The sequence below is a fragment of the Camelus dromedarius genome, chromosome 6 (assembly GCF_036321535.1).
Source record: "Camelus dromedarius isolate mCamDro1 chromosome 6, mCamDro1.pat, whole genome shotgun sequence".
In the NCBI taxonomy this organism is placed as follows: Eukaryota; Metazoa; Chordata; class Mammalia; order Artiodactyla; family Camelidae; genus Camelus; species Camelus dromedarius.
In genome coordinates, this window is record NC_087441.1 from 14,914,582 (window position 1) to 14,927,928 (window position 13,347).

Sequence of the window (13,347 nt, forward strand, 5' to 3'; positions counted from 1 at the left end):
GATCTGAACAGACCCTTCACCACAGAGGATACACAGACAGCAAAGAAGCACATGAAAATATATTCAACATCATTAGCCATTAGGGAAATGCAAATTAATGCCACAATGAGATTTCACTACATACCTATTAGAATGCCTGAAATAAAAAAGACAATACCAAATGCTGACAATGATATGGAGAAACTGGATCTCTCATATATTGCTGGTGGGAAAGTAAAATAGTGCATACACTCTGGAAAACTGGCAGTTTCTATAAAGTTAAACACATTCATCATACAACCCAGAAATTGCAATCCTGGGGATTTATCCTAGAGATGAAATATTTTCGCATAAAACCTGTGCAAAACCATTTACAGCAGCTTTATTTTTATAGCCCCAAACTGGAAACACAAAAGTCCTTCAATTAGTCAATAATTAAATTGTGGTACATCCATACAATGGTATACTTCTTAGCACTAAAACACAACAAATTATTGATACATGAAACAATTTGGATGGATATCAAGGGGCGCGTTGAGTGAGAACAGCCAACTTCAAAAGAGAACATAACGTGTGATTCCACTTATATAACACTTTCAAAGTGACAAAATTATAGTGATACAGAACAGATCAGTGGTTGCCAGAGGTTAAGGTTGGGTAACACAAAGGAATTTCTTTGTGGTGATGGGCTAGTTCTAGTTCTGTAACTTGACTATGATGGTTACATGAATCTATACACATGAAAATAATTCAGGATTATATATGCATAACCACCAGTTAAATCATATTGTAAGTGGGGGGGGGGGGGGAGACAAATAGCTCATGTCTTAAAATCCTCAGTGGCCTCTAATCTCATCCTGAATGCCAAAATCCTTACTACAATCTAAAGACCCTAAATGAAAAGCATGTACACACTTAGATCTCATCTACTCTTCTTCTCTTAGCTCCAACTACACTAGTCTTGCTCTTTAGTGATGCCTTTTTCCTTTCTAACTTCATAGGAGCCTTAAAACAGAACTTAACTATCTTCCTCACCTGTTACCCCCCTGGTATGTTCTTGTGCTAGTGAATGGTAGGTACCACCTAGGTATGCACCCAGGTACTCAAGCCAGGGCGTGTGTGATTCTTACCCTATTTTACTTCACACTCAGTATTCTCTTCTCAAATTCATCCCCTACTCTTCTCCTTAATCACAGGCTTAATTTAGGTCTTTATCAACTCTCAAATGGATGTTTATAAGGCTAGCCCCTTCCCCTAAGCCTAGCTTTTTTTTTTTTAAATTGAAGTATAGTCAGTTTACAATGTTGTGTCAACTTCTGGCGTACAGCACGATGTTTTGGTCATACACATACATATATCTGTTTTCATTATAGGCTACTACAAAATACTGAATAAAGTTCCCTATGCCATACAGAAGAAACTTGTTGTTTTACCTGTTTTATATATAGTAGTTAGTATTTGCAAATCTTTAACTCCCAATTTATCCCTTCCCTCCCTTTCCCCCCTGGTAACCGTAAGTTTTCTATGTCTGTGCATCTGTTTCTGTTTGTAAGTAAATTCATTTGTGTCTTTTTTTTTTTAAGATTCCACATATGCGTGACATCATATGGTATTTTTCTTTCTCTTTTTGGCTTACTTCACTTAGAATGACTATCTCCAGGTCCATACATGTTGTTGCAAATGGCATTATTTTATTCTTTTTTATGGCTGAGTAGTATCTAAAGTAGTATCTAAACTGCAGCCAGAGAAATCTGTCTAGAATGTTAATTTAAACATTCCATCATTTATAGGATGAAGTCAAATCTACTTTATAGAGTGTTCAAGGATCTTCATGCTCTTCTCACTTCCAATTAAGCCACCAGTGGTGTCTAGTGCACTGTGGAAACAGTACTGAGTATGTGTGGACTTTCTACTTCCATCCTTCACGCATGTTGTTTTCTCTGACTGAAATGCCCTCTCTACTCCTAGCTTGTCCTTCTCTTCCTTGCCTATCTGACACACACAGATTGTGTCATTTTTTCCTATGAAGAATTCCCTCTCATATCCCTTTTCCCTCACTGAGTCAGACAGCCCCCTCCTGTAGATTTCTAAAGTGTTTTATATCTAACCCTGTCACTGCATTTGTTACACAATAGTATATGAGTTTGTATACCTGTTCTTTGAGGGCAAGAACTGTATCTTACGCATTTTTCCAATTCTGTCACCTAGCAAAATATCTGGCACACAGCAGAACTCAAAACTAATTCAAAACTATTGGATAAGTACATTAGATTGACAAAGAGTGTAGAGATGAGGCACAGTGGGAGAATGAGTCAGGCAAGATTTCTTGGATTAGCCAGTTATTTTGCACAGGTGTGCCAAAGAAGGCATATGAAACAAATTCTGTGGAATTTCTTTCTATTTTTTTGATTATGTGATATACTATAAAAGCTGAAGGACGGATCCCGTACCTTGGTTTGGCTAAGTTCAATTTGCCCATGAACCAGTTACCTTCTTCAAGAGTACTTCTTGTTCCACTCACAGAGCTAAAGTAACAGCTCTGAATAGTCATTCTGTAAATTCATGCCATTGTTCATTAGGGGAAAAATCTTATGAAGAGAATGACCATGTCTCACTCAGGCCAACCATCGCCTCAGCTAGAAAAATCTCAAAAAAGGAAAAAAAGAAAAAAAGAAAAATAAAAAAGAAAAGAAAAAGCAAGCCTAAACAATACAGGTCAATACATTTTCATATGTAAAAAAAACAGAATCAGCTATGTGGAAAGGGAAAATTTTTTTGAAAATCCCATTTCCACATGTTTATTTTTCCATTACCTTAGAAAATCATCATAAAGTGGCAAACAGTCCTTAGTTAGTTCAGGTATATGCAAGTTACAAAGTAAACAGTAAGTTACTCTCAATGCAAATAACACAGTACTTGTATTTTCACAAACTTTTGTTTGACAATGATTCCTTAGATATCTTTCTCAAGTACTTTTTCACTTCAATTCTAGTAACTTCTTAGCTGTGAGGTCTACATACATCTGCTTCAGTTTCAAAAAGTAGATGCCATATTTATCAGGTCACTAATAGCCTCTTAAAAGCTAACCAAGAGATTACACCATAATTTGAGCTCAATGGATTAAAATGGACAACACACTCTGTTCTGAATCTTAAATTTCAAAGAGCAAATTTTCTTGCCTATATTGCTATATTCTCTGCAACTCTTTCCTAGTGATAACTTAGCACCAATAAAACCTATGATCAGGAAATGCTTGTATAAAAGGAAACCATAAAAGACAAAAAAGTCCATAGATATCAAGAATATGGAGGCAAGCATCTATTTTTATACCACAGATTTGAATATTATTAAATTTTAAACGAAGGTTTCTTCAATTTAATTTTTAATGCACTTGATTATTGATTCATTTGCTGCATATAAGACAAACTGTTACAGATGGCAAAAAAGCAAAATTTATTTGCTGAACTAATTATTACTATCATTAAGTGACCCATCTGAAAGGATCTGAAAATGTTAGGTTTTCAAGTAACAGTATTTGATGAAAACAAAAATAAAACGTGTGTGTGTATACACAAAAGAAGTCTCATGTTATATGCTGACTTTGCTAGCAGCAAAACTATTCAGCTATAATAACAAGACTGAAAAGACCAATATGAACCTCACAATTCTTTCTGTAACAATAATATGTCACTTAATTGATGATTAATGATTGAATCTCCACCACTCTTTGTGCTTCTGTTTACAGACTGTAACAAAAACTATACTTGTGTAAGATTCAAGAGTTATTTATTACTTCTAGGATTAGATTTCAAATATACACTACAAAATGTTCTAACATACTTATTAAAATGCAAGCAATGAAAAAAATACTGTTTCAACAATAATTATAGTAATTGAATTTGCATTTCAGCAATAAGTTATTTGTATTACTATGGTACAAGGAAGCTTTCTGAAGTTTACCGAGTGATGAATAAACAAATTATATTAATATGTTAAAATATAATTCACACAAACAGCAATTAATACTAATAAGCACAGCAAAATATTCTACAAAATCACCAATTCACTCAATGAATTAAGATAAAAAACTGTGAGGAAAAACCAAAGCAAAAAAATAAGTTAATCCAGTAATAAACATCAGTAAATTTAACACTATATCTCTTTTTGAATGTGAAATATGGACATAGAAAAGAATATTGCAGAAATAACTAAAAAAAAATTAACTAGCAATTTAAAACAAAAAAATTACAAAGATCATCTTATATAGATAAAGTGATTCATTTTATATTTAATCTCTTATATTTGAGATGTTTTCAAAATCTGATCCACACCAATCTTCCAATGCGTTTCATATAAAAACTAAATTATGGGTTATGAACTACTTTCAAATGGAAAATATGGGCTTTTTAACAGAAGAAGAAAAATACAAAGAATTAATAATATGCATGTTTATTTTGTAATTAAAAAATGATGTTTTGTTTATTTCATCTTTGGTCTGAAGAGTTACAGTAAATTAAACAGTATAGAAATTATTTCCTTTTCATTCTACTTGTTGAGGAAAATGAATTGAACCGGTATCCTGAAAGCAGAACCTAACAAAGCAAGATTCCAAATATAAAATTACTTCCCATTATTTAAGCTACATGTCTTCTAAAACAAGAACTCACTTTGTTCTATTTGAAAGATTAATACTTTTTAAAATCAAACTTTACTAAACAGAAGATGCTCAAAATGAATATAAGTTTCAGGGAAGAAAAGCTGCCTTAAAAAGCACAGGATATCATAGGCTACTACATTAGACATTTTGACTTCCACATATTGATGCCTACTAGGTTCCAGGTAAGTGCTGTGCGAGGCAACAAATACAGAGCTAGCTAACATGAGAAACAGATAATGTAGTTAAAACTACCATGCAAGTTAGGTATTACTATATATACGTATTTTTCTTAAGAAAAGTCCTAGACGCAAAAAGTTTAAGTGATTAGCCTAAGATCACACAGATATAGTTAGCAATAGAATTTATATATGAACTTGGGCCCATCTGACTTTAAAGCCCAAGTCTTTCCTCATTCTGCCTCTCTGACTCCCAATACGGTAAAATTAAGATATTTAGTTAAAAGCGTGCAGGTTGACAAGTTAACAGAGACCAACTCAAACTTAAAAAGTAGTATTTTCTTCAGCTCCTGAGAGAATTAAAACTAGGTAAACTCCCTTCCACTATCTTCCCAGTACATATCAGAATGACTGTTTTTGTTGATTTCTCTGGCTAAACAAAACTTGCCTGGTGTGAGAACTGTGTTCTGCAAGCTCACATTTCTGATTTCAAGTTTTTATTTGTATTGGCAAGTATTTTCTCCCATAGATAGGGTATGGAAAGTTATTCCACTGAATTACCATTGGCTTTATACTAATGAAACAAGCTCTGTCTTTCGCTGGCCTGACTGGCAAACTGACGGGAAGCAAACCTGAGATGTACTCAATTTTGCTAACATTAAAAAGGTTAATATTAAGATACTGTAGGTCAAAATAAGTTTTCCTCAATATAAATTTTAGAGTAAAACTTTAAGATAAAACTCAAGAGTATTATTTAACAATTTAGATGGAAGTATAGTTAATACACCAATGAATAAGAATTTATTAACTGAAAATTTACTCTTTTATGCATTTTTTTCCTCCATAATTCACTGTCATCTGTTACCCTCCGAGAACATGTCTTCTGCACTAGCCAAACAGGCAAATTAAACGGTCTAAGAATCATCCCCCAGAAACTCTGAAGTCTCTGATGGTAGCACTCATCTCTGTAACATACCTAGGAATGCCACAGGCATTGCTTTCACTTACTCTTTTAGCCAGGATGGGCAGGAGCTGGTTGCAGGGATCACACATTTTCTTTAACAGATTAATTCTTTTGAATAATTCTATTAAAAACAATCAGTATTCATACAGCTCCACTAAAATCTTTTGGATTCTACGTTTCTTTACTCTGGCTTCTCCTGTCTCTCTCTCTCCCTCTGAGGAGGACCATTTCAACCTCTACTTTATTATTTGGCTTCTGAGGCTTGTACCAGGACAGTTTTTGTTTTTCTTCTTAAGTGAAACAAGAATGCCATTTTCTTTAACAAGGCAATTAAAATACTATAAATTCTTAAAATGTCCTGGTCTTTGTTGTACCTGTTTGTGGATAAATGAGGCTTCCTTTCTTTCTGAAGCCACAAACTGACACCCTGTAGTAGTGTCCCTTGCCAGTGGTTGACTGTTAACAGTTAAAATGAACAAATGAAAACCCACAAGTATAAAAACATTCAACTGCGCGTATCTATCTCATTTCTAGAACAGTACTGTATCATACCAAATTTGAATATTAAGCAATTTGTTTCTATATATCCTCATGGGGATTTTCTTAAAAGCCAAGAAATATTTTGTGTAAATGACTAAAGATCTTAGAACTTGAGGGAAGTCTTCAGTTTTAGGAAAGCTAAAATTATTCATTAGGCAGAGAATAACTTGCCACAGAACAGAAAAAAGCTGACTAGTACTAAGATTTAAATATCTGAAAAATGGTTACTGTTAAAGTAGGGTAGGATGGGGTGAGATGTTTTCCCTTTTCTGTGAGAACACCAATATTCCCTACATTATAGCAATGTAAGAAAGTGACTGAGCCTTTTAATTCATAAAGTCAGTATAAATCTAGTTTCACTGAAATTAAAGAGATAAGATAAACTTGTCTTTTCAAGGTTAGTTAAAAGCATATAATTATGTATGAATTATTTCTTCTACTCCGCTTTTAAAAATTGCTATTCACTTTTTCACTTCAATGTCAACTTCAAAGGAATAGGTTAATGAATACTAATCTAGTTTCAAACAACTGATTCTTTTCTTCCTTTCAATTTCTAGGGTATTTTTTCAGATTTTTGGCTAGATGCAAAAAAACAAAGCACTCAGAAGACTTCACATGATATCCTAGTCTGTGCTTAAAACTAGAGATTCAAAAACTTTAAGCCCAGTGCAAACACTTTTCAAACTCAGAACATGCTTACTTCCAGAAAGAGTTGTGACACACAGGAAAACTGTCACTAAGAGCCATTAAACATTTAACACAGCATTTCTTGAGCTTCTAAATACAGGCCAGGCACTGAAGATACGGTGAAGTAAAGACTAAAAGGAAAAAGACATGGTCTGTCCTTGAGAAACTCAGTTTAGTGATTTTCCAGGCTAAAAATGACAACAAATATTGCAATTTGATTTACTAGTCCACTCTTTTGTCAAAAAGCTATCCACAATTTGCATTATTTTCTTTTATCTTTGTAAAAGTTTTCCTTAACACTTTGTAAATTCTTTGGATTACCCCACTTCACAAAATAAAGCCATAATAATCAATGAAAAAGTGACCATTTATTGAATACTTACACTGCACTAATGTTTTACAAATATTTCCATGAATTGGAATCTTATACAATATTTGTGGTCTGCTGGTCAAAATGCTGAGATCCAGCTCATCTACAAGACATGCCACAATGTTCTTTCACCATAAAAAGACTGTAGGTTTATTCCTAATAGCACACTGACAAGATAACAAGTATAAACTCCCCAGAAAGTACTAGTGACTATAAATTATAGTTAAGTTTTAATTAACCTCATTCTATAAGATAAGAGTGCTTTAATTGTTCAAATAAAATGTGTATTAAACAATGTCCCACACAAAAGTGCTATGAGAGCTTCTTGGAAGGGTCGCCAATTTCAGCTATGTTTTACAACTCCGGATAAACGACAGACAAAAAAGTTGCAATTTATTGAGCTCCTTGCATATATAAGATAATTTACACAAAACATACAATTTATCATCACAACAACCTTATAGATATTATCCTCATTTTACCAAGAAGAAAACAAGCTCAGAGAGGCTAAGCAATTGTAACTGGCCCCAAATCACAAAGCTAGTTAAGTGGCAAAACCAGGATTCCAACTCCAAATTTTCTACTAAAACCACAAAGCAGATTTCTGAGGCACTAACAATAAGAAATTGCTAACTGAACTATAACTCTGAAGTACAAACACAATGATGTTTCCAAGTTATGAAGTATATTCTTGAAAAAAATTATGTATATAATAGTTTTTGTTTTTGAAATCAAAGATAACACCCATTATGCAGTTTTTAAAAGAGCAAATATGCAGTCTCTTCTCCAATTCCCTTTCCTGTTTAAATTTCTCCACAGTACTTTTTCCTCCCAGACACACTTTATCAGATCCTCCACTACTAAAATGTAAACTATATGAGAACAGAAATTTGTCTTTGTTATTCATTGCTGCCATCTCCAACATATTGAAGGGCCCTGGCATATAGTAAGTGCTCAACAAACATTTGTGAAATGATAGAAAGCTTGGCACCTAGAAGGCACTCAATAAATGTTAGTTTCTTTCTTTTCCCATGTAGGAAACACTAAAAAGGTTAATGTTAAGATATTAGAGGTCAAAAGATACTTACCATTCCCTTGATACCAAATTAAAACTAGGTTATTAGAAATGCAATAGAACTTCATGTTAAAGTTTTACATTAAAAATATTAAGATGCAAATCAAAAAGGCACATTCAGCAAAGCCTTATTTATCAAGTGTCATCCAGAGATAAGGGGTTCTACATAAATTATATTTTGGGCAAAGCACTTTTAAGTGCCCAAATTTTAATCAATTTTCATAGAGATCTTTTATTGATATTAATATCCACAATTTTACCTTGTGGCAATTCTGACTTGAATCTCCTGAAATACCAACTTGTCAGCTGACACATCTTACTGTGCTTTTAACAGTAAGTCATTCCTTTTCTGAGGATTAAGAAATTAGAAACTAAGCATAATTTATAAAATGAGTCAATAAAAATCAAAGTGAAAAGTCTAAGTGAAATGCATAACTTAAATGCTAGAAGGACAGTAGAAAGTACTACTTAGTAACAAATACTGTATTTTGAGGGATGGAATACTTACTAGAAAATGAAGAATAAAGGTAGTCATTTTTTTTGAAGTATAACTTACAATTTTGTGTTAGTTTCAGGCATACAGCAAAATGATTCAGTTATACATATATTTATATTTATTCTTTTTCAGATTCTTTTCCATTATAAGTCATTACAAGATACTGAATACAATTCCCTGGGCTATATAGTAGGTCCTTGTCTATTGCATATATAGTAATGTGTATATGTTAATCCCAAACTCCTAATTTATATTCTACCCCCTGCTTTCCTCTTTGGTAACCACAGTTTGTTTTCAATATTCATGTGTCTATTTCTTCTTTGTAAATAAATTCATTTGTATCATTTTTTTAGATTTCACATATAAGCAAAATCATATGATATTTGTCTGTCTGACTTCCTTACTTCACTTAATATGATAATCTCTAGGTCCATCCATGTTGCTGCAAATGGCATTATTTTATTCTTTTTTATGGCTGAGTAATATACATACACAACAAATCTTCTTTACCTGTTCATAAAGACAGCCATTCTTAATCTCTGACCCTGGCACAGTCAAGTTTAGCAGTTAACTAAAAGGAATGTAAGAAGTACAGTACTGGCCACCCCTAAGAGCACTTACTCAGGGATTTCAGCTTTCTGATTAGGCAAGTGTTGTTGACTTTTTAGGGTCAGAATCATAAAAAATGAAATGTTAAAATACTGTAAGTATTCTGAATATATGAGCCAGAAGGAAATAAATATGTACATACATTTAGATTTCATACAATTCCAATGTCTCCAAATCCTTACCAACTCAATACAGAGGATTTAAGATAGCATATAGATTGTGAGAGTCTAAAAAAAGTTTCAGACCAAATCTCCTTAGTACAGTTCAGCATGATCATTTTCCTATGCTTGGCAGCCATTGCTGCTCACATCTCCATATTCCTAGAGGCCTAAATCTGTTCATATACTCTAACAGCATCTTACCTGCTATCTTCTCCTCCTTATTACTGTTTTGCCCCAATTTCACATTTGCCTGTTATTTCCTCATAATCCTTCTATTTTATAGAGTCCCAATCTTGGATGGATCAAATAAAGATGACATAAGTGAAACAAAGAAAAAGTGCTACTACTCTTCTCCTCTGGGTCATGGGAGCTTGGCCAGGTAGAGATATAATGGGAGTTTTTCTGAATTACAGTTTAACTTACAAACTTTATATGTTGTGAAGATTATTAGGAACTTTTTTTTTTCAAAACAACTATAACAATGCAAACCGTGCCTTTTGAAGTGTGCCGATAATCATTAAAAAATAAACTTTTAGTCTTATTCAGTTTATACAACTGAAAAAAATGCTGTTTCAGAAAATTCACACATTTCTCATGGGGCTTTTTTTGGCATGAAACTCAGAGTTTCATGTAAACTGTCTACAATACACCTATTTTTCAAACTGCAGTATGTTCATAGATACATATGTAGATTTCATCCTAAACAGCTACTTTGAGGAAAGAATTTTCCTTACAGGGAAAACTACAGAAGTAGAATAAATTTTTATTTTCGTCAAGACAAAGATTAATCATGTTAAGCCACTTACCCAAGTGTGATGTGTTACGAATACTAAAGAAGCAATACTCAGTAATGATATAACTGGGGATCTAAGTAGAGCTTACCTAACTCTGCAGAGTTAAAAAACCTCATTTCATTAGATGCAATAACTGTATGCAAGTTTTAAACAATATCCTTAGCTAAAAGCAAGCACGTCTTTCCACTAGAGAGGGGACCAAATATAGGTGCTATTTCAATTAAATGAGACTGATTTAAGTTAAAATTTATTTTTCAGGAAACTGGTATCAGACGAGACTGATCATTTTCCCACTTCTTAATGAGTTACAAAAGCACAGGTTCTACTAGGTGACAGTACATTAAAGAGGGTTGAATGGCTTGCATTTCATCAGTGTCCCCTGAGAATTCAGGAAAAGTTATCCCAGGCGCCCAAGAGAAAAATGAAATAATGGGAGCATATTCAGTGGATGACTTATTCAACAAATTAATACGTTCAACTTTAACTGATTCTTTAAAGATTTAAATCTTAAGAACCCTCTATTAGAAACTGATTAGATTTAAGGGGGAAAAACCCCAACAGAAGTTCTGAATCACTGGAATTTCTGTTCTATTTCCTGTTAAAACACCGAAAGTGCCATCATTCAATATATTCGTTCCATACACGTTTTTTTAAAAGTTGGAGAATTCTTTTCCATCTAACTTGGCCATATTTTGATTTGTAGCTCATTTATCTGACAATTCCTCCCATTGTTTCTAATTTAAGTGCTCAGCCAAAGCATACAATAAAATGAAAAGCAAGTCTTTATAAGAAAATGCAATGGTTTCAAAATACAAAGTTTCAAACTGTCAGGGTTTAAAATCAATCACAATTTCACTGTTACAAGGAATTCAAAGATTTTTTAAAAAGATGTCACAACTCTGCTACTGTACAAAGAGTGTGGTAAGCAGTAGTATAAAAACTGAAAGCAAAATTCTGTTCCATGCCCACCAAAATTCCCGGCCAAATCTGAAATTGCATAATGAGCAACACTCTTTTGACTGAGTTAAAAGCACAAACTAATTCCTTTTATAAAATGTGAATCAATCTGATCCTAAAAAATTTGACACTTTACAAACTTAACTAAAACAGACAAAATGGATGCAAAATTACACTGCCTCACTGTTGCCCCAAATACGACCTTAAGTGTTCAAGAACTTTCCAATGAATAAAGGCACTCAAAACAGGCTCGCAGTGGGGACCCGAAATTCATGAACTACTAAGAAACCCCTGTGAAGCAGCAAATCCCCTCCACTCTCCTGGAAAACCCTCTTATCAGAAACATTTGAAGAATTTCTCCACAACAATTAAGCTGACTTGAAGAATGGAAACCTAACATCTCAAATATACTATATATGGAATGAAACATGGCCAAACACATAAATACGAACCCACACTGTCTCTGACACTTTGGTATACTACTCTGCCCGAGTAACCCCACAGCATCAGTAACAGAAAGATACACCTGTCACCTGTTTAGCGATGCCCAGACCCTTTCAGCCTCCCTGTCACAGCCACAATCTTAGGGTTTGAGGCTGACTGGACGGAAAACTAGAATTATCCTCCGAGATCTAGGGGCCACATATTCACAGCGGGGCTTGCTCCCCACTTCTAGGCGGCTGCAGAAAACCAACACTGGAAAGGGAACGACGTTCTACCCCGAGCCCTGCGTAACTCCCTCGGTCTCCCACCAACACCCTCGCCCCTAAGTCATACTTATACCGATCGCGGCTCCCCAAAAGGAGTTTTCTTTCCCCCACCCCCATCTCATACATGCCAAGAGGCGGGCCGGGGGCACCCGTGCAGTCAGGGGCCCTTCCCACCCCCTGGCACCCTCCCCCACCCGGGGCTCTCCCGGGCGCCCGACTCCAGTGAATCTCCCCCTCCCCCTACACACACAGTCCCCCGAGCCCAGGCCCGGCCCGATGCTCCCCACCCCCACTTGGTCTGGAGGACTTGGGGGGCCTCCCTCTCCGCCTCGCCACTGGGGAAGGAAGGAGGCGGAGGGAGGAAGAGTGAGAGGAAGAAGCGGACGCCCCGCAAGGGCCTTGCGAGTCGACCGAGTCCCTTCCAGACGAAGGAGGGGGTGCGGGGAGCAGAGGGGAGAGCCGGGATTGGGGATCCCGCCGAGGCCCGGCAGCGCTGTCCGCTTACCCTTCGCCGCCGCCGCCGCTTCCCCCTCCTCCTCCTCGGCCGCCGCCGCCGCCTCTCCCACTAGGGCAGCCGTCTCCACCGTCGCCGCTGCCGCCTCCACCACCACAGCCGCCGCCAGCGCCGCCGCCGCCTCCGATTCCACCCGGCAGGGGGGACACCTCAGCCCTCCCTCCCTCCCCGCTCAGCCCCTCCGATCGGCCGCCGCCGCCAACTCCCTCCGGCCGCCGCCGTCGCCGCTCGTGGCTGAGGGGGAGGGGAGGGGGTCGGGCTGGGTCGCCCCGCCGGCGGCTGCAGCAGATCAAAAACGATGGCTGGGTGGCGTCGCCGCTCGCCGCTGCCCGGCTGCAGCTCGCTCGGCCTCCCTACTCCCTCGGCCCCCACCCCCCTCGCGCTCGCCTGCCCTCCCCCCACCCCCCCAGCTCTCGCCGCGGCTCCGCCAGCCCAGTGCAAATCAAAATACTGTCACACAATATGGCGGCGCGGCCGCCGGCAAACACCGCGAGATCTGCGGCCGCTGCTGAGGCGGCGGCTGTGACGAGGCCTCCCCCAGCCGGGCGGCGGGGGAGCGGCCGACAGCGGCGGCAGCGGCGGTGCGGGGATGCTCTTTCTCCGCCCTGCACCCCTCCCCCGACACTTGCAGACTCCACGCCCGCCTTGCTAAGGCTGG

The 13,347-nt window shown here is 37.1% G+C and overlaps 1 protein-coding gene across 3 annotated transcripts in view; it reads right to left on the bottom strand.

The window, feature by feature from the left end:
• TAB2 (TGF-beta activated kinase 1 (MAP3K7) binding protein 2) overlaps nt 1–13,072 on the bottom strand; it is a 76,224-nt gene extending 63,152 nt beyond the window's left edge. For 2 of the 3 annotated variants that reach the window (XM_031456518.2, XM_031456517.2), the window contains exon 1: nt 12,681–13,072. The gene's annotated coding sequence lies outside the window, so the exon portion shown is untranslated. Of the gene's footprint in view, nt 1–2,429; nt 2,819–12,680 lie in introns of those variants that run through there. The other variant, XM_064486593.1, reaches the window with a different exon arrangement.
• Between the last annotated feature and the right edge of the window lie 275 nt (nt 13,073–13,347).